The sequence below is a fragment of the Gopherus flavomarginatus genome, chromosome 1 (genome assembly GCF_025201925.1).
Source record: "Gopherus flavomarginatus isolate rGopFla2 chromosome 1, rGopFla2.mat.asm, whole genome shotgun sequence".
Classification (NCBI taxonomy): Eukaryota; Metazoa; Chordata; order Testudines; family Testudinidae; genus Gopherus; species Gopherus flavomarginatus.
Window position 1 is genome coordinate 121,366,251 of NC_066617.1, and position 21,538 is coordinate 121,387,788.

The 21,538-nt window shown below is 40.0% G+C and overlaps 1 protein-coding gene across 9 annotated transcripts in view; it reads right to left on the reverse strand.

Annotated features, from left to right (window-relative positions):
• Window positions 1-21,538, reverse strand: part of EPS8 (epidermal growth factor receptor pathway substrate 8) — a 225,423-nt gene that overhangs the window by 171,578 nt on the left and 32,307 nt on the right. The window contains exon 1 of one of the 9 annotated variants that reach the window (XM_050968395.1): window positions 2,752-2,772. The exons of the other annotated variants lie outside the window; for them this stretch is intronic. The gene's annotated coding sequence lies outside the window, so the exon portion shown is untranslated. Of the gene's footprint in view, window positions 1-2,751; window positions 2,773-21,538 lie in introns of those variants that run through there. 9 annotated transcript variants of the gene reach the window in all.

A 21,538-nucleotide genomic window follows, 5' to 3' on the forward strand; every position in this document is an offset into this window, starting at 1 on the left:
AGTAATTTTATTCCATTCACTGATTGTATTTTGATCAACACTGTGCATGAGGCCAGAGCAGTGGATAGACACAATGTTATGAATTAAAAATATATAAAAATACTTTGTGTGAATTCAATTATAAAACACTGACATTGCCCTGAACTGGCTAATTTCTTTCTATATCAGAGTAGGGTAACACCATATGTATGTTGACACTATCTTTTTTAAAAAGAGATATTTCATAGCAGTTCCTCCCCGCACACACATATATATATAAAATAATTAAGAGAAGCACTAGCAAGCAAAAATCAAACCTGCATATACTTACCCTGTGCAGAGGACACTGAATAGGAAAGAATCTGTCCCCAATAGTGAACATTTTAATGGTGAGAATTTAGATAGAAAACAATTTTCTTTTGGGTGGGGAAAGGGCACCCTTATATACCACTTGCCCACTTTCCCCTTCTCCATTCACTTCACTACATAGGAGCGTCATGATTTTGTATACGTTACGAAAACCTGCCTGACACAGTAAAATAATTCTGAATTTGTTCTCTGATTGGTACACGTCTCAGATTCCAATCCACTCTCCACCATATAAAAAGAAATTTACTTGGGTCACGTGAGGGAAGACACTGATTTCTGATACATGATGCCTTCCCTTAAACCTCCAAACTATAGAAGAAGAAAGAAGAAGAAGAAAAAACAAACAAAACCCCCACAATCAAACTGTCAAAACACTACTAAAAGAGTGGCTCTCACTCATGACTTCAGTTCCGAGCTTGCAGAGTGGGGCGCACACATACAAGCAGCCACTCTGCATGCCCTGTGTCTGTTCAGCACCAATCCCAAAATCTCCATTCTGAACTTGGAAACACCGCAAGCTGCTATTTCAGTGTGAAAACACCATCCTTCCCTTCTGGCTTTAAAGTTGGAGTAGATGGACTTTGGGTTTCAAAATACCCAAACACATAGCTTCAAAAATGAAGAGAAATGGCTCAAGAGACTTATTTTGAGGGAAGATTAGGCTGACAAGGTCCCTTAAATAATGGTGGGCAAAGTTAAAGATATAATTATGAATTAAAATGATTAAAGCAAGGTATCTATTCCTATAACAGAAAAAGATGGGTCAAATCCTGCCATGAGGAGACCTGCTAGAGATCCCCTTGCACAGCCAATGATTCTACAGTTTTAGACAAAACTTAGAGAAACAAGAGAAATCTTTGTTCAATTCACTGCTAAACCAATATTTTCTTTTGTTTGAAAATTATTCAGCCATCACTGACCATTAACCACTAATAGATTTTTAACAGCTTGTGATACCTATAACCTTTTTTCTCTCAAGTTGAAGAGCATCTGCCATACAGTCTAGCAGCATTTCGGGTGAAGTGAAAGGGGCTAAAGACCTTTTAAGGAGGGTAGTCTAAGAGTATTCTTACCCTGTGCCAATTTTTGGAAAATACATGCCATTCAAAGCAGTTTGCTTTGTAAGTTCAAATGCTCACATGGAATGATCCAAAATCTGATCTCAAATACACCACTATAAATCTAAAGTACTTCTATTTACTTTGATTCGCCTTGGATTTACACCTATCTAATAAAGAGGAATTTTACCAAATGGATCTACTGATTAGGGCAAGGAATTTGGAATTCAGAAGTGCTGATTCTACTTCTACCTCTGCTATTGATTCATCACATAGGTTAACTGATGTTAACCAACATAAGTTGGTTAAGGATGTTTGTACCTCTCATTACTTGGCTCTATAATAGGTGTAAAACCAACCTTCCCCACAAGTGGTGCTGATGCTCAATTAATACTTACCTCCTTTGTAAAGCACTGAGATCTACTGAAGAAAAACACTATGTAAGAAGTAGGTATTAATACTTTTAAAGTGTTTTGGATGACAGCTACAATACAAGTGCAAAGTATTAAGCAAATGATTGAGGTGGATTTTGCATCTGAAAACAGTGAAAGATGAAACTTGGAATCCAAAAGGTACCTAAGAAAAGTGAGTGAAGAAAAAAATAATAGTAGGATATGAGGCAAAAAATAGTACACAAGTAAGTCTTCAGTTGCATGTCATTCTCAATGTACTGTACACTAAACAAAATTATTTTCATGGGTTTATCAGAATTCTTGTAATAATATAATGTGTGTGTTAATAAGGTGCAGTGATATTAGTGACTCATGAGCACTGAGTTTATTGTATCCAAGTAGCGGCATTCATAATCAAGGTGATTTGCAATACATGAGTATTGCACATGATCAAGTGAAAGTTATTATTGTACATTCAAACAAAGTTACCTGGTCCCTGCTGTATTTTGTTTTCAAAGGTTTATAGCCATTATGTAAACAAAGAGGCTTTCTGATTTCTTAACAAGAACATTTCGTATTGCCACTACTTCTTTGCATTCACTAGTTAAGGCTCACAACTTGTGTAACAAATAGTGGATGCAGATATCAAGGTCATCAGTGGGTCCTGAATTTGTGACCTTCAAAACCAAGGCACAACTGTCTTCCCACTTGAACTACAGGAGACCTATTTTACTTGTAAATAAGCAACAGGCTTTCATAAGCTCTGTGAAAGGCCAGCAAAGGAAAACATGCTCAATGCACAAACTACTCTTCCAAATAGTATATGCTGGCTATCAATGGTTCACTCTCAAACTGTATCTAGTGGGGTCCTGCAGAGGTTCATCTTGAACAATGGAATGCAGAGTATGCTTATAACATTTGCAGAGAATATCAACCTGGGAGAGGTTACTCACACTTTACAGGACAGGATTAGCATTCAAAATGTCCTTGCAAGCTGAAGAATTGGTCTGAAATCAACAAGATGAAATTCAATAAAAAGACCAGTGCAAAGTACTCTGTTTAGGAAAGATAAATTGAACATACATCTACAAAATGGGGAATAACTGGCTAGGTGGTAGTACTGCAGAAAAAGATCTGGGAGTTATAATGGATCACAAATTGAATAGGAGCCAACAGTGTGATGCAGTTATGGAAAAAAAACTAACATTCTAGGATGTTTTAACAAGGGTGACCTATGTAAGATATGGGAGGTAACAATACTGCTCTATGCAGCACAGGTGAAGACTCAACTGGAGTATTGTATCAAATTCAGGGTGCCACACTTCCATCTGTCCATAACCTTATTAAATGGAGTCCAGAGGAGAGCAACAAAAAGGATAAAAGATTTTGAAAAACTGACCTATAAAAGGTTAAAAACTAGGTATGTTTAGTTTTGAGACTGCTGTGGGGAGGGATCTAACCTGTTAGCAGCCTTCAAATAGATTAATGGCTGTTACAAAGAGGACATTGATCAATTATTCTCCACATCCACTTAGGATAGGACAAGAAGTAATTGGCTTAATCTGCAGCAAGGGAGATTTAGATTAGATATTAGGGGGAAAATGTCGAACTATAAAGATAGTTGAGACTGGAACAGGCTTGCAAGGGAGGTGGCAGAATTCCTGTCATTGGAGGTTTGTAAGAACAAGTTGGACAAACAAACATCGGTCAGGGATGGCCTAGTTATACTAGGTCCTGCCCCAGCACAGGGAGCTCAACTAGATGACCTCTCGAGGTCCCTTCCAGCCCTACATTCCTGGGATTTACTGGTCCTAAAAGCATTTGTACTGCTCTATTTAAAAAGCATATTCAGCCCAGAGATCACAAGATATCAGCCCTTAAAAAAAACCAAAGACACATTGCTCTGATTACTATCTTGTTCCTCACCCCCCCCCCCATCCACTCACTTCAGTTGTGACAATTGTAGGACCTTTTCTTTCCCCCATTAGCTCTTAGATTGAGAGTATGTTACATCATTTGACCACTGGAGTTCTGAGCTCTCAGATTGTATAAAGCAATTGTTTCTACCTCAAGCGATTCCAAATATAGCAGCTGGTAGGTCAGAGTTGATGTGGAAAAAGTACTCATGATGGTCATGAGAATTGTGTGATTTTTAAGGGCAGGTATCTTGTGACTTGCCAGGAATACAATGAATGCTTTACACCAATGTGAAATCTAGTATTCTAAGCTTTCTGTATAGTTAAGACCCCAATCTTGCAATTTGATCTGCACAGGACCACTCAGGAAATGGGGTGGAACGGCACTGACTTCAATGGAACAACCAACAGAAAGCTCTGCCCACCCTGATTAGGTTGTAGGGATAGGGCTCTAGAATGGCTACTGGTATTTAAAGACATATTGAATATTAAAAACACACTGATTGACTTTTGCAAGTTGTCAACCAAACAACCTCTCCGGTAAAAATCCCTTTGTGAACACAAATCGTGACAGCAAATGGTTAGCTGGCAAGACAGCACTTTAAACAGAGAAGAGTAGCAAACTGCATGGGCAGCACTCCACACATTCGCTTGCATGGAACTGCAACGTCATCAGCTTCAGAAAGGAACAGATTGCTGCAGTTTTACCACATATGTCACAGATGGGAGAAACCTGATATAGTCCATCTAGAAACAAGTGCAAGGTCTTTGCCTCAGAGGAGGAGATATTAGACATTAAACTGATAACAGATGCCACACCTGGAGGGTCACTTTCATGCTGTTTTTTTCTTACAAAGCATCTTCAAAAGGAGACTGGAGATTAAATTTATGTGTATAGACAGACAGACAAACAGACACACGAGTCCCCTAAAAAAAATAAATAATATCAGTGAAAAACATTTTCCTGGCAGTTACATAAAAAGCTTTGGAGAGTTTACTTTTACATTCAGAGAGAGAGAGAGAGAAGAGACCTGGCACTTTTAATCATCCTCAACTTGACAGCAGCCAGTTAGTGGTTCTGTTATCGGAGCCCCACAGCTTGTATTCTCAGACTAAAGCCCTCTAATATTAAAAAGGCAAATTCTTGCTGTTTAGTGCAATGTACCAACCACTGTAGCTCTATCTTTTCTTTCAAGTTTGGCTTCCCAGGGGACTGATTTATTTTAAAAAGGTGGGGGGGAGAACCACACACAAAAAACAGTCAGGATTTCCTAGGATTAACTGGTAGCCTGGACAACTCCTTCCCTTTTAAACTAATCAGTCACTTTTCTGGCAAAAGCAGGGAGTCCACAACCCTTCAACCCTTGGCATTTAATCCTTGTTTAAGGTTTCAGCCTTCATAAAAACAAGAGGCCACACTCAAACATAACTCACCAGTGACTAATTAAGCAACTCCCATGTGCTTGTGTTCAAAACTTCGGTTTGATTAGACATACTATTAGGCACAGATTCACCATTTCTGCCACTGCTTGATTCAGCTCAAAGGGCTGATGTTTCTAGCCCAGAAGTACTGGAAGGTGGTTGCCCAAAAAGATGACTTAGTGGAGAGTAGAAAGGACATAAAGAGAAGATTTAGCTTCACAATTACAGTACATAGTCTAACGTCACTGTTCAGTAGATCCAATTAATTCTTCAGCTGGATTTACTCTACAAAGAGGTGTAATGTACTTTACAATTCATTTTTTTGCTTTGCACAAAACTAGATTTAAATCTGACAAAGATCTGATTCTCCAAGCCTTTCTGGAGCCCAATTGACTTCGGTGGGGCTCTCTTTGCAGAATCAGGGCCTCAGTACTATCCACAGTAGTTATAACAGCTATTGTTATGACTGCGAAAGTATCCATTCTAATCCGTTCCTTCATATGATCACAACCTTCCCAAATATTTCCCTTTTGGTCCGAGATGTTCCATGGTTTAGTGCCTGCTCAGAGATGATTTTGCAAAGTGTGGAAGTGTAAAATTAGAACACACAGTTCCTTCACTTAAAGCATTGAGTTGTTGTACACATAATTGATGGCAACATTTGTGCTTCTGCCAATAATTATGTGAATAACTTGTAGCAGTTCTCTGCCCCCTCCATATAGTCTTCTATAGTACACTGTGTGTGGGCACCCGGATGCAATTGCTAGTAGTAAAGAGTGCAAGAGGAAAAAAGAAAAAGAAAAAACAGCCATTTCACCTCTTCATCCCCTATGAAAAATGAATGGTGTCAGGTCAGCTGCTGCCACATTTGCTCTGCTCTCCATTCTACAATTTCTGTAGGCAGATGGTGAGGCAAAAGGCCAGACAGAGGCATTGTATGACTAGACATAGCACTGTGCACACTACCGCTTATGCCGTCAAAACTTACATCATTCATGGGTGTATTTTTTCACATCCTGGAGTGACAAACATTTTGCCAATATAAGGGGTAGTGTAGACACAGCCCAAGTCACCTGACCTAAAGCATTAAGACACTGAAAATAAAAGGTAAACTGAGGAAGGGGGAGAGGGAGCAAATGTGAATGACAGCTGGAACTTCCTTTGGCATTACTTGGTATTCCAAGTAATGCACCAATTTTTCCAGACACTTTTCTCAGGATGATTCCCCTTCCCCAAATCAGGTATTCAAAACATCAAAGAAGTTTAGCCTCTTCCCCAGACATTCCTCTCTGCTCACTTTCCACATGTCACCTCCACTATTTCATTCTACATTGGTTGAAGGCTGGACCCTATAGGAACTTATGAGTCCATCAATTATTACAGGTCTTGTCATGTTTGTTGCTGCATTCCCTCTTCCCATTTTTTAAATTTGTCCTAAGTCCCTTGACCTTGGGATTATTTCCAGTAAAAAACAACCAATTTTTAGTTTTCATAAGAGAGGTTCCATTTCCTCTCCCCCACCCTCGCTGGTGGGTTCCCAAAGGCAAGTTTTCAATTCACTTATTTAAAAACAAATAGTAATCATAACCAAATTGCAGATAGGCTCAGCAGAACCACAAACAGCACAGAAATATTCAGGAGGAAGAATTGACCAATCTAGCATTGAGTCTATTTGAAATCCTGCCTTTAGGGAGCTATATGTTAAAATATTATCAGAGTAAGATGATTCATTACTACCGTTACAGTTCAAGGCAACTGCAGCTGTATTCCCCCTCTATGGTCCAGCAAGGACACTCACTCTAGGCTCCTGAGCCGTCATTTCTCTTGGACGAAGAAGACCCAAATCTCTCTCTCTTAAGAGCAACATATTTCCAGGCTGAAAAGTTCCCTGCCTATGCTGTGAATTTCCCAAAAGATAGACTGCCTAGGAAGGCTGCTTCACTCCTCTTCTCCGAGATGGTAAACAATAGCATTGCCAGAGTTAAGTTACCACACAACCCTTTCTAAGCAAGCACGTTTATTCTTAACATAAAAGCATTAAAAAGAAAATGTTTTTAAAAAACAACAAAAGAATCTACACACATGCTAATAAGTTTACCAGAGACCTACTCTCACTCTAACAAGGGCTCTGCATGGTGATTAGTCCTTTACACCCCACACAAGGTTTTTTACTAGTGTTACTTTCATCACAGCTTCAGCTCAGAACCAGCACTCAAGTCTTATGAGGACTCAGCGGGCCAAAGATCTTCCAGTCATTCTCCAAACATAGGGGCCTCCCAGGACTAGAGGTCCTGTCTGTCGGCTGGGTCAGAAAAACGGCCCCGAGTCCGTTTTATCTATGGCTATTAACCAAAAATCCTTCCTTTGTTTGTTGGTGCCTGGAGAATCCACTATCAACCAGTAGATGCAAGCCTCTCTTCAGGTGGTGCTAGTTCTCTAGAGGAGTTACAACCTGCATGAACTTGCCTAACCACCTCGGATTGCTCTTAGTTTCTAGAGGGCTGAGATCTCCCTCCCTCATGGAATTACACGTCCTCCCTCAACAGTATATTAACATTTGCATTTGAATACAACAAACTCGTAAAATACTTAAACTTAACACGATAAGGTTTAATGTAGTTCAACACCATTTGTCCAGGATATTGTTGTACCTGTCACCACCACCCCCAAGCATCATCCACAATCTCTTTCAGGGGTAAGTTTCATAGGGTTGAAGAAGCAGCAGCAGACAGATGACTAGTGACTTACTAAAAATGAGACCCATGCTCAAGCAAAGCATGATTCCATTTATTTGGGCAGTTGGGACTTAGGGTATGTCTATACTACCCACCCGATCAGTGTGTTGTTTTCGATGCATCAGGGATCGATTTATCGAGTCTCATCTGGACATGATAAATCGATCCGCTAATCAACACCTGTACTCCACCTCGGCAGGAGAAGCAAGCGGAGTCGACGGGGGAGCTGTGGCAGTCGACTCACCTCCGTGAGGACGGCCAGGTAAGTTGAACTAAGATACTTTCCTGAAGTTGCGTATCTTAGTTCAAATCCCCCTGCTAGTGTAGCTCAGGCCTCATTGAGGCAGTGTTGCCTAGTAGCTAGAGCACTGGACTGGGACTCAGGAGACCTGAGTTCTGTTGCTGCTGGGAGACCTTGGGCTAGTCACTTCACCTATCTGTGCCTCAGTTTTTTTAATTTGTAAAATGGGGATGACACTGATCCTCTTTTGTAAAGTACTTTGACACCTACTAATGAAAAGTTCTATATAAAAGCTAAGTACTTTCACTAAAATTTTGGGCTTCAACTAGCAAGAAAGTGGGAAAAGAGATGAATCAAAAGACATCACTGTGGGCTTAATTTAGCACCATTTAAATCAATGTGAGTTTTGCCACTAACTTCAAATGGACCAAGACCCAGCCCTATACAAGCAACATGCCAAACACCACAGACAGCAATCTTAAGGTGACTCTTACATCCTGCTCACTCCCAAACAAAAAAGCAAGTCACTTGTGGATGAGGTAGAATCTTGGGCAAAGTGAGGGACACAGCCAAAAACATGAAATCATAGAGTAGCCTACGTGTACAAGGGTTAAGCCACAGAGCCTACACTTGACTGCCTAAAATAAACCACAGTGCCAAAAGAATTCATTTTGCTGTTTCCTCTCCAGTTGTAATTGATGATCTCAGTAGCTTCCTACACAGAAATCACAATTAACTTAAGTTCAAAGAAGACTAGGGCAGAAATTAAGGAATTTTTAATGGAAGAAAATGTTACATATTAGTATCCTCACTCTCACAAAACTGTTTTGCACTGATAGTCGTGATGGATTTTTGGCTTTTGCATTAAGAGGCCAACAAAAAAGCAAAAGGCAGAAGAAATACAGATTTCATCACTTGGTGTAGGAGCTCTTACTCACTAATACAATTTCACTGTTTACAGCCCTGGACAAGGAAGCAATTAATGAATAAATGACTGTGCAAACAAAACACCAGATAGTGTTTGTAGGAGAGTGAAGTCGTGGGTGGTTCAGAATGGATTTTGAATCAAGAAAGAAAAAAGATTTGCTAGAGAGATAGAACTGGCACAAAGATAAACCCTTAGAGCTACTAGGATTTAAATTGGAGGAAGAAGAAAGTTGTTTTTACTTTTATAAAACACATTCTCACAAATCATTCTGTCATTGTAATAAGCATGTCCCCTTTCATCTGACTTCAAAGTGTCTAAGGCAGAGATTCATTCATATTCTGCATGTATCTGCTTCTATCACACTCTGGCAACTATACTTCCTGCATACAGGAATTCATTCCCCAACCCCCATTGTAAAAATGGCTTAATCCTGCTCTGGCTGAAGTTGAGGACATTCAAATAATCAGTCCCAGAGTTGCTATAAAATACCATTCAAGACTCTAATTGGCAGATAGGAATACATTATCAGAAAAGCACTAGAGACTTCTTCCTATTTGGTTAGCTGAAAGTCACACAGCACATGCTTCATTCCCCACACTTATCAGTAGTTCCAGAAGCTAATGCTAAATTCCTCACACCTGGGGGTTAGCCAATATGAGCAGATGAAATACATTTTTCCCATTATTCCTTATGGCAGCGAATTCCAACTCCTCAGTTTAAGATTACCACGCACAAAAATATAAACAGAAGTTGGGAAGCTGTACAAAACAAGGACAGATTAAGGAAGAATCACCACTGTTAATATCTTCCATTTGCACGGCTTTTTCATATCCATTCACCCCAACACAGTATGCAAATCATCCATACGGGAATCAGTTGTTCTACGCCACTGAAGTACAACGTCACAGCTATTTCACACTATACAACAAATCCTCATCACCCAGTTCTTGCACAGAACTTTTTGTCAGTAGATCTCAAAACACTTCACAAAAGGTGATCTTAGAGTGATATTTATGCAACTGAAACTACAGGGGGATTCATGTAGACAACAGGTAATTATTCAAGCCAGAATTTATCCAGGGAACTTGTGATAACACTTACTCTTGCAAAAAAAAGTTCAAGAGATATTTTAAACAAGCTACCTCCAAAGAGCGCAGAATACCCATGACCATGCTGTCTGTATGGATTCTCCTCAATATCACTTCCGGAAACAACCTGGGTTTGCCTTGAGTTGGCTCTCATCCAAATACTGACCAGGCCTTGCCATCCTTATATTGTAAGACATGACATCCTACCATATTGGCATGGCCATGTCCTGAAAAATTATCCACTCATCTATGGTGAATAGGAAACGTTGTCATCTGAGCTTATCCGGTGCCCTTGCTGTAGTGTCAAATTGACAAGAATCCGGTCTTTTTCACTGATGTCTGCCCATATAGTTCTAAGCAATAACTGGCTAGTTTCTTACACATTTCAGTCTATTGCTACTCTTGAAAAACCTGTGTAGTGATCAAGAAAGCAAAGATCAGCAGCAGTGTGTGTGGTTGAAGGGGTTTAAATATACATTCTCAAAGAAAACTACAAACATCAGGGTTGTTTTAATCTTAGTTTCCTTAATATGACTGCTCCTAAATGAAAAAAATCAGGGATAATACATGGATCCTAGTGAACAACTAGTTATCTTCCGTTCAACTTTTCCCTTCCCTTGCACAGGTACTGAGGGGAAATCTAAAGGGAGAGGCTTCCTGTGTGTAGTTTTGGGAAGGTCAGACTAGGGATGAGCTGAACTCCCAACTGGGGTCATTTTGCTTCCTATGTTAATGCAACATAAACTATGTTATTAAACAAAAATGAGCACTTGAGCAACAGACTCTACTAGATACATAGGTGATTTTTTTTGGGCACCTTTTTCCTACCAGTTTAGACAGAACTTTTCTTGACCCTTTCACAAATGACAGTTGATATTTACAGGTGGCACGCTGTGTTACTATTTTAGATTCCTAGGAATAGCTGAAAAGTAATTTTGTACTCATGGAAAAGACTGTGCACATGAAGCAGATTTCTTTGCAATTTTAGTATCAGAGGGGTAGCCGTGTTAATCTGGATCTGTAAAAGCAGCAAAGAGTCCGGTGGCACCTTATAGACTAACAGATGTATTGGAGCATGAGCTTTCGTGGGTGAATTTCGTGGTATTCCCCCACGAAAGCTCATGCTCCAATACATCTGTAGTCTATAAGGTGCCACAGGACTCTGCTGCTTTTGCAATTTTAGAAAATCTGAAAAACAAGAGACACACAGACCTCTAAATAAAATACAGAACATATACATCTTTTACAGCAGTGTTCCTCCAACCTTGGAAATCTGAACTCCCCCACTTAAGGAAAATGAAACCAACTATACTTACTTTTACATTCTGCCCATGTTGTTAAAGGCCTCACCCAAAATCAGGGGTCAGTAGCCTGGGAAAAACTTCACAATGTGATATTTCTCTTTTCTTACCTGTTTTGATGAGTAGTGTAATACTTAATACTGGTATTTGAAGTATTTTTAGCATCTGAGTTAGTACCCACTGAAATGAATATGGCAATTCAGGGGAGAGGGATATAGCTCAGTGGTTTGAGCATTGGCCTGCTTAAACCCAAGGTTGTGAGTTCAATCCTTGAGGGGGCCATTTGGGGAATGGGGGTAAAAATCTGGGGATTGGTCCTGCTTTGAGCAAGGGGTTGGAATAGATGATCTCCTAAGGTCCCTTCCCACCCTGATATTCTATGATTACACCTCAGAGCTATTCATATTCATTCTTTTTGCATGCAGAAGGCCAGAAAGGACAATTAGACCATCTAGTCTGACTTCCTGTATATCAAAGACCATTAAATTTCACCAAGATTCCCCTGTATTTATCCCAATAATGTGTATTTGGCTAAAGCATACAGCTTCCAATCTTGATCTGAAGACATCACCAGATAGAGAATCTACCACTTCCTTTTGTCATTTGTTCCAATGGTTAAATAACCATCACTGTTAAAAACTGTGCTTAATGAGAATCTGCCAGGCTTCACCTTCCAGCCATTATTTCTTGTTAGGCCTTTCTCAAGTAGATTAGACAAGAGGTCAGACTAGGTTGGTCTCCACTTCTTGAACTGAATGACTAGGTCTGCTAGCAGTAGTGGACTGAAAATTCTGTGTGACCTATTCACTAGAGGGGGACATGATGACAGAGGAGACTAGCATGGGTTACACAATAATAGAAAATATAACCAATTACTTCAAATATATTTCTGTGCTTACTGCTACTATTTATATTTGATACATCTAAAAGTTTTTTTGTGGAACTCTCCTCCTCCACTCCCCCATTATGGGAGAAAGTTTTTAAAAGTTTCACAGAATAGGCCTATTCTACTACACTACACAATGCAACCTAATCTCCAGAAATACTATAAATGAGGGTTTTCCCAACTGGTATCTGCAACCATATTTGCCATAATGTATCAATATCCTATTGCGCCACCTCTTACAACTTATATTATTTCATCATTAACCATGTACATTTTATAATCATTTTCCTGGACAGATGGTCTTGCAGGAAAATTACACACTCTCTCTCTAAAGAGACGCGATCATCATGCAGGTGGATGGGGGGAGGAAGAGATGCTTTAGGGATCCTACAAAGGTTTGACAGCCTTCTTTTAAAGTGACACATTCAGCTTAAGTTGACTCTTGTAAAATCAGAGTTTATAAAAAAACTTAAGACCAATAGAAATGTTAGTCTCAAAAAAATCAAAGGGGTAAGGAACACACAGTACAAGAACTTTCAGGAAGTGAAAGAAACACATAGAAACCATCGCACAAAATGTCTCAGGTGAAGGTGATGTCAACAGCATGCAGAAAGATTATATTCTATAAAAGTATCATTTTAAGGTGTTGCTGCTGCTTTCACATTGCAAAAAAGTTACTTTCTTCTGGTCATTTAGTATCACCAGGAACTAGGGAAGGAAATTATGGGTTTTTTTCTTTTAAAGTCAATGAAAGAAAAGTGATAGGGCAATTAAAGGTGCATTGTCAACCTCGCTTTTATGCTGAAACATAAATTTTATGTTACTAACAACTCAATAGCTTCAGACTGATTTTTAAAGAGCTTATTTATCACTATTTCCTTACTTATTTTTCCCATATTTCCCAGCATGAACATGAAGTCTGTTTCACTTTCCAGTTGTCAACATTCCCATAGAATACCAGGGTTGGAAAGGACCTCAGGAGGTCAGCTAGTCCAAGCCCCTGCTCAAAGCAGGGCCAATCTCCAGACAGATTTTCACCTCAGTTCCCTAAATGGCCCCTCAAGGATTGAACTCACAACCCTGGGTTTATCAGGTCAATGTTCAAATCACTGAGCTATCCTCCCTCCCCATGTTTGTGTTTCAATTAGAGACACTGCAAGGAGAAGATTTATTTACTTCATGATTTTTTTTTTTAAAGTTTGTTTTAAAAAATGATTTGTGGAACATTTCTGTTGGGTCTCAAGTTTTATAAATCTTGTTTTACAAGAAGGCAGTCAAACCTTTGTAGGTTTCCTAAAGCACACTCTCTTCCCCATCTCTCACACATACCCAGCCACCCACCCTTACCAGGACCGGCGCTAGGGGTTTTAGCGCCCTAGGCGGACGGCAATTTCGCCGCCCTGCGCGTTGGTCCCGTGGCTCTGGTGGAGCTGCCGCAGTCGTAGCTGCAGGAGGTCCACCGGAGCCACGCGCAGCCGACCGTCCGCAGCCATGACTGAGGCAGCTCCACCAGACAAGCAGACCCTCTGGAGGCACGACTGCGGTAGGTCCACTGGAGCCGCCTGCCACCCCCTCCGGAAATGCTGCCCCCCCAATAATCCTGGCGCCCTAGGCAATTGCCTGGGCCGCCTAAATGAAAACGCCGGCCCTGACCCCTACTACTTACATGGTGATCATGTCCCTTTAGAGAGAGAGATTGTGTAATTTTCCTGCAAGACCATCTGTCCACGAAAATAATTATATAATGTACATGCTTAAAGAAATACAGGTTGTAAGAAGTGGCACAATAAGATATTGATACATCCTGAAGATAATACCCATATAATTTCCACCTGCATAAATCCTCTACACAGTCACATGAGATGAGATAAAAAGGTTGTAGCCATCTTAATAATCCTATTTCTCTCCGAGTTCTTTGGGAAGTACTGATGGATTTAAAAGGAGGTTTCCATGTGAAGGGCTCTGTGCAAGACTGAAGGAGGGTATGTATGATGGGGGGTAACTGTGACTGTGTTGAGAGGTGTCTCCTCAATTCATTCTTTAAGGAAGGTTTCCCTGGCACTGCTGTCATTCTCAGGCACACCAGCAGCAACAGCGCTGAAAGAGTCCTTCAGATGGCAATGCCTTGGCGAACAGAAGCAATAGAATTCTATCCTCCAAGAAACCCCCTCTATCTCATGCCCCTGGTCCCCCAGCCTCAATTACCCTCCCATATCTTCTGCACAGCCCAGACACCACCCTCCTCCCCCCACATACACACACAAATGCAACTCCCTTTTCTAACAAATGGTTCATAAGAGTGGCCGCTAGCCTATGTCGAACAGCAGCACCGTCACTCTCCTTGCTGTAGAGAGCTCTCACTTCTATAAATGTGCCTGTTCACTAGGAGAAAAAGCAGATGTTGCACTTCAGGTCTTCAGGAGTGGAGCAGATGAACAGATGAGCACAGAGACAGCAAAAACACAACAGTCATCCTTTTGTTTCTTTTTAATCATCATCATCATCAGTGGGAGTTTAGAAAGAGTCAGGCTGCATTTCAGCTGTGAACACCTACAGAAACTAAGATTTCTCTCAGTAGCATAGAAGTAGCATGTTGAAAACTGACGAATATTAACGTACTGTAATCCTAGTCTGATTATCAACACTGAAAAGATGTTTCAGCCGGTCTTCCCACTGCACCCTGGGAAGTTCTCTGGTCGCAGTTGCTGTTCAGATATTGCCTCCCAGAAAATGAGGAAAGCTATTTAAAACCAACTGCTGCTCATTATTGTTACAAAACATTTAAATAGTGCAGCAAATTTACATCTGTCATGGTATAATTCCCCACTCTGAACCTTAGCGTCCAAAAGATGGGGTACCAGCATGAATTCCTCTAAGCTTAATTACCAGCTTAGAACCTGTAGCGCTGCCACCAACCAGGAATTACAGTGCCTGGTACACTCTGGTCCCCCCAAAACCTTGCCCGGGGAACCCCAAGACCCAGACCCTCTGGATCTTAACACAAGGAAATTAAACCCTTTCCCCCACCGTTGCCTCTCCCAGGCTTCCCCTCCCTGGGTTACCCTGGAAGATCACTGTGATTCAAACTCCTTGAATCTTAAAACAGAGAGGAAAATCCACCTTTCCCCCTCCTTCTCTCTCCTCCTCCGAGACTCTTCCTGAGAGAGAAAGTAATCCTAACACAGAGAAATTAGCCTCTCTCTCCCCCTTCCCTCCTTTCTCCCCACTAATTCCCTAGTGAATCCAGATCCAGTCCCCTGGGGTCTCACCAGAATAAAAAAACAATCAGGTTCTTAAACAAGAAAAGCTTTTTAATTAAAGAAGAAAGAAAACAGTAAAAATTATCTTTGTAGATTTAAGATGGAATATGTTACAGGGTCTTTCAGCTGTAGACACTGGGAATACCCTCCCAGCCTAAGTATACAAATACAAATTAAAATCCTTTCAGCAAAATGCACATTTGAACTCCTCCCAGCCAAATACACATTTACAAATAAAGAAAACAAACATAAGCCTAACTCGCCTTATCTACCTAGTACTCACTATTCCGAACTTATAAGAGCCTGTATCGGAGAGAAACCTGGTTGCACGTCTGATCCCTCTGAGCCCCCAGAGCGAACAACCACCAAGAACTAACAGCACACACAAAAACTTCCTTCCCTCAAGATTTGAAAGTATCCTGTCCTCTGATTGGTCCTCTGGTCAGGTGACAGCCAGGCTCACTCTTCTTGTTAAACCTTTCCAGGGAAAAGAGATATGAAGCACTTTTGTTCTATTAATTCTTACTTATCTGTTTATGACATCATAATTCACAAAAATTAAAAAATGTCGTTTCACTGTTTAAAACAGAAACCATACAAAGGCAACGCTTTAGGAGAATAAAGGATCTGGAAATTACTAATAAGGAGAAGGGAAAAAAGGGATCAATTGCTTAAAAAGGTGGGCTTGGAAAAGAAATGTGGAGAGGCAAGCCACTAGATAGATGAGGAAAGGGAAACTATTAGGGCTGTCGATTAATCAGAGTTAACCCACGCAAGTAAATAAAAAATCTTGATCATGATTAAAAACATTTATCACACTTTTAATCGTGCTAGTAAACAATAGAATATCAACTGAAATTTAATAAATATTTTGGATGTTTTTCTACATTTTCAAATATATTGATTTCAATTACAACACATAATGCAAAGTCTACAGTGCTTGCTTTATATTATTTTTATTACAAATATTTGCACTGTAAAAATGAATAGTATTTTTTCATTCACCCCATATAAGTACTGAAGTGCAATCTTTGTCGTGAAAGTGCAATCTACAAATGCAGATTTTTTAGATAACTGCACTCAAAAAACAAAACAATGTGAAACTTTAGAGCCTATAAGCCCACTCAGTCCTACTTCTTGTTCAACCAATCGCTAAGACAAACGAGTTTGTTTACATTTATGGTAGATAATGCTGCCGGGTTCTTATTTACAATGTAGCCTGAAAGTGAGAACAGGCATTTTTATGTCAATTTATAACCGGCTTTGCAAGGTATTTGTGTGCCAGATATACTAAACATTCATATGCCCCTTCATGCTTTGGCCACCATTCCAGAGGACATGCTTCCATGCTGATCAATGCTTGTTAAAACAAAAATAGTGCATTAATTTAATTTGTGACTGAACTCCTGGGGGAGAATTGTATGTCTCCTGCTCTGTTTTATCCGCATTCTGCCATATATTTTGTGTTATAGCAGTCTTGGATTATAACCCAGCACATGTTGTTCATTTTAAGAACACTGACTGCAGATTTGCCAAAACTCAAAGAAGGTACCAATGTGAGATTTCTAAAGATAGCTACAGCACTCGATATAAGAATCTGAAATACCAAGATGTAAGAATCTGAAGTGCCTTCTAAAATCTGAGAGGGATGAGGTGTGGAGCATGCTTTCAGAAGTCTTAAAAGAGCAACACTCCGAGGCAGGAACTACAGAACTGAACCACCAAAAAAGAAAAATCAACCTTCTGCTGGTGGCATCTTACTCAGATGATGAAAATGAACATGTGTCAGTCCGCTCTGCTTTGGATCGTTACCGAGCAGAACCCATCATCGACATGGATGCATGTCCTCTGGAAGAGTAGTTGAAGTATGAAGAGACATATGAGTCTTTAGCACATCTGACACGTAAACATCTTGTGATGCCGACTACAAGAATGCTATGCAAACATCTGTTGTCACTTTCAGGTGACACTGTAAACAAGATGCAGGCAGCATTATCTCCTGCAAATGTAAACAAACTTGTTTGTCTAAGCAATTGGCTGAACAAGAAGTAGGACTGAGTGGACTTGTAGGCTCTAAAGTTTTACATTAACTACACAAAAACAAAACATTTTTGTACATAATTCTGCATTTATCAGTTCAACTTTCATGATGAAGAGATTTCACTACAGTACTTGTATTTTTTTAATTTATTTAATACAATTCCTTTTGTCTTTTACTGTGCAAATACTTGTAATCAAAAATAATAATATAAAGTGAACACTATACACTTTGTATTCTGTGTGGTAATTGAATCAATATATTTGAAAATGTAGAAAACATCCAAAAATATTTAAATAAATGGTATCCTATTATTCTTTAACAGTGCGATTAATCGTGTGATTAATTGCGATTTTTTTAAATTGCTTGACAGCCCCAGAAACTATTTCAGGCATGAGATGAATTACTGCAGATTTGTTTACCAGACTGCAAATTTAAACTGCATAAGTATCTGTGCTTAATAGTTTTGATCATGCCGTAGTTTGCTAACCACAATGCAAAGTTATTTGGCTACAGTGCTTAATCCTTGGAAGTCATGCGGATACAGAGATGATCTAGTTGAACACAACCACTGCACCACTGTTGAGGCAGGTCATGAACCTTTACTCTACATCAAAGTAAAGAAAAACAGAGGTTGGCCTGCCCTTGAAAATGACTTCTTCAGGTACAAATTCCTGGGCTGGAATAATGGGGCAGAAATTAAGCATTAACTCCACTTTCCTATACAGGAACTCCTCACTTAAAAAGTCCTCCCAATTAATGTTGTTTCAATGTTAAATTGCTGATCAATTAGGGAACATGCTCATTTAAAGTTGTGAAATGCTCCCTTCTAACATGTTTGGCAGCCACCTATTTTGTCCACTGCTTGCAGGAAGAGCAGCCCCTTGCAGCTAGCCGGTGGGGGCTTGGAACCAGGGTGGACCAGCAGCCCTCTCACTCCCACCAGCTTCCCATTCCCTTAAGTTCCCTGTGCAGTAGCTGTCCCTCCCGCCACTGCCATGTGCTGCTCCTGCCCTCTGCCTTGGAGCTGCTCCCAGAAACTCCTGCTTGCTGTATGGGGGGGGGCGAAGAAGGGGGCTAATGTCAGGGTGTCTCCCCCTCCTTCCTGCTCCTGCACCCCACTTACCCCATCTTCCACAGAGCAGAGGGGACACACGTAGCTGCAGTCTCAGGTCTCAGCAAGCTTATTTAATTAACAAGGCAGTGGACTTTAGCCTGAGGTCAGCTACTTAAAGGACAAATGCACATTTTTCTCTCTCATACACAGGGTGTGTGTCTGTCTCTCTCTGTCTGCCCTCCCTCCTTTCCTGCTACCTTGTAGAGTGAGAGAGTTAACCCTTGAGGGCTCAGTCAATTGCTAGTTCATTATTTAGCAGTAAGGCATTCCCTGGGAAATATCCCACCTTCTGATTCCTCCACCTCAACCAAGCTTCACAATCATCATCACTGTATACCAGTATTAAATTGTTTGTTTAAAACTTGTAGTGTGTGTGTGTGTGTGTGTGTATATATATATATATATATATATATATAGTTAGTCTCTTTTCTGGTGAAAAAAATTTCCCTGGAACCTAACACCCTCATTTACATTAATTCTTATGGAGAAATTGGATTTGTTTAGCATTGTTTTGCTTAAAGTAGCATTTTTCAGGAACATAACTACAACATTAAGAGAGAAGTTACTGTATTTGGGGGCAAGTATCAGAGGGGTAGCAGTGTTTGTTGTTTTTTACAGATGCAAACTAAGAGTCCAGTGGCACCTTAAAGGCTAACAGATGTATTGGAGCATAAGCTTTCGTGGGTGAATGCCCACTTTGTCAGACACATGCTCCAATACATCTGTTAGTCTTTAAGGTGCCACAGGACTCTTTGTTGCTTTGTATTTGGGGGGGGGGGGGGGGAGGGAGAATTCCTAGCACATCCTGGACACCACAATAATAGAAATTTTAAGTATATGTTATTGTTGCTACAAACTAACTTGTAGTCTCAGTAATTTAATCTTAGTAGCTGAAGAGTAGGTATTTTTATAGTGGCATAATCAAAAAGATAATTCCAAACTGTATCAATACTTCTTTCATGAAATATTTATTTAAAGCAGAACGAGAAAGTGCTACATGACCTGTGAAATATCTTTTATTAAACTCGTATATCAATTTTGTTACTCTGTTTTAGCCACTCAACCACACCAATTCCTATTGTTTATGTTCAACAATAAAGCAGTCGCTTTTATTCAGTAGTTAAAAATGTGTTCCAAAGAATCTTGTACAACGACATTATAAAATTATATGAACTTCAGTGTCCAGATTTTCAGGTTATCTTCAGACTTTTTTAAAGAATATTTCCTATCTTTGCTCGTAAAAGTATCCTGGATTAGAATAATTTAAATTGATCATGGATGAGATAGACTACATCTAAGCAAGATAGCTCCCTAGAGTATGTTTTCCAGAACCTTGTCAATTCTAATGAAGGTCAATGCAACAGAGTTTCCGCTCTCAATCTAGGCAATCTGTTGTGTAACCCAATAGCTTCACTCAGTTAAGAAAATCTGTGGCATAGTACTCAATGTACGATGCATCATGGATATTACAGTACCTCATCAACTTGCGTGGTTGCCGTACTGTTGTAGCTGTGTTGGTCCCAGGATACTAGAGACAAATCATCATCATCATCAGTTTGACCCTTGTTATTAATGGGTTAGCAGAATTGAAAACATCTTAAAGTTTTGTTGTAGGTTAATACTGCTGCAGCAGGGGAAAAGGTATGTGTTATGTAGCTCATCTCAATGTAGTTGTGTGCCCCCCTTAGCAACAGGGACATAATGGATCATTTCTTTCTTTTAAACCATTAAGTCAGGCAAGGCAAACTGCAACGTTTAATATGACATTCACATATTGACCATATAAAATCATATAGATGAAGAAGATTACAAAACCAAAATTCCCTTCCTCTAGAACAGAGGTCCTCAACCCACAACCTGCAGGCTGCTTGCGGCCCAGTCAGCACACAGCTGCAGCCCATGTGACATCCTCAGGCCCATACAAGTAGTATATATATCACATGGATGCAGCCCACATAAAACACAGAGAGCTTTATATGCAGCCCACAATGGTAAACAAGTTGAGAACCACTGCTCTATAGTGAAGGATTTCTCAATGAAAGTTGTCATTGTGCTGATATTTGCCAGCAGGAGCATCAGTCTGATGTAGAGCATGACTCTGAATGCTGCCTCTCTTTGAATGCATTGAGAGTCGTAGGGTGAGATTTCCTGCTCCCCCACCTTAAATATGAGCAAGCAGGACTAAAAGAATTGTCAGATTCAATAAGACCAGTGGTCTATCTGGTCCAATATCCTGTATTTGATAAAGGCTAGAGGATTCCAAAAAATGCTGCAAGAAGCCCTATTGCTGACAATTATGAAATAACATGTCCAAAGGAAGTTTCCTCCTAGCCCCTTCCCCTCCATTGGCTAGTGGTTGGCTTATGTGCTCACACATTAAGGTCCATTCTTAAAAGAAAAATCCTAACGTACCTATAGATGTTGTTACTATCCATATAAATGCATAATCCTTTTGTAAATCCTATTAAGTACTTGGTTTCAATGATATCTTGTACCAAGGATTTCCACAAGTTAATTATGTGGAGTATTAAAATAAGGAATTTCCTTCATATCAGTTTTAAGTGTGCTACATTGCAACTTCACTGGACATCCCATTGTCCCTGTATTACAAGCCAGGATGAGGAAAGCATACTCAAATTCACCTTGATATTATTCATTATTTTGTATACTTCTGCCATGTCTCCTCTTAGGCTGCTGCTCTCTAAGGCCCTGTTTCTGCAATGAGCCACATGTGGGTGCAGAAATTCACCTACATGCACTTCATTGCAGGATTAGGGTCTATATTAAACAGTCTATTCTATATTGGTA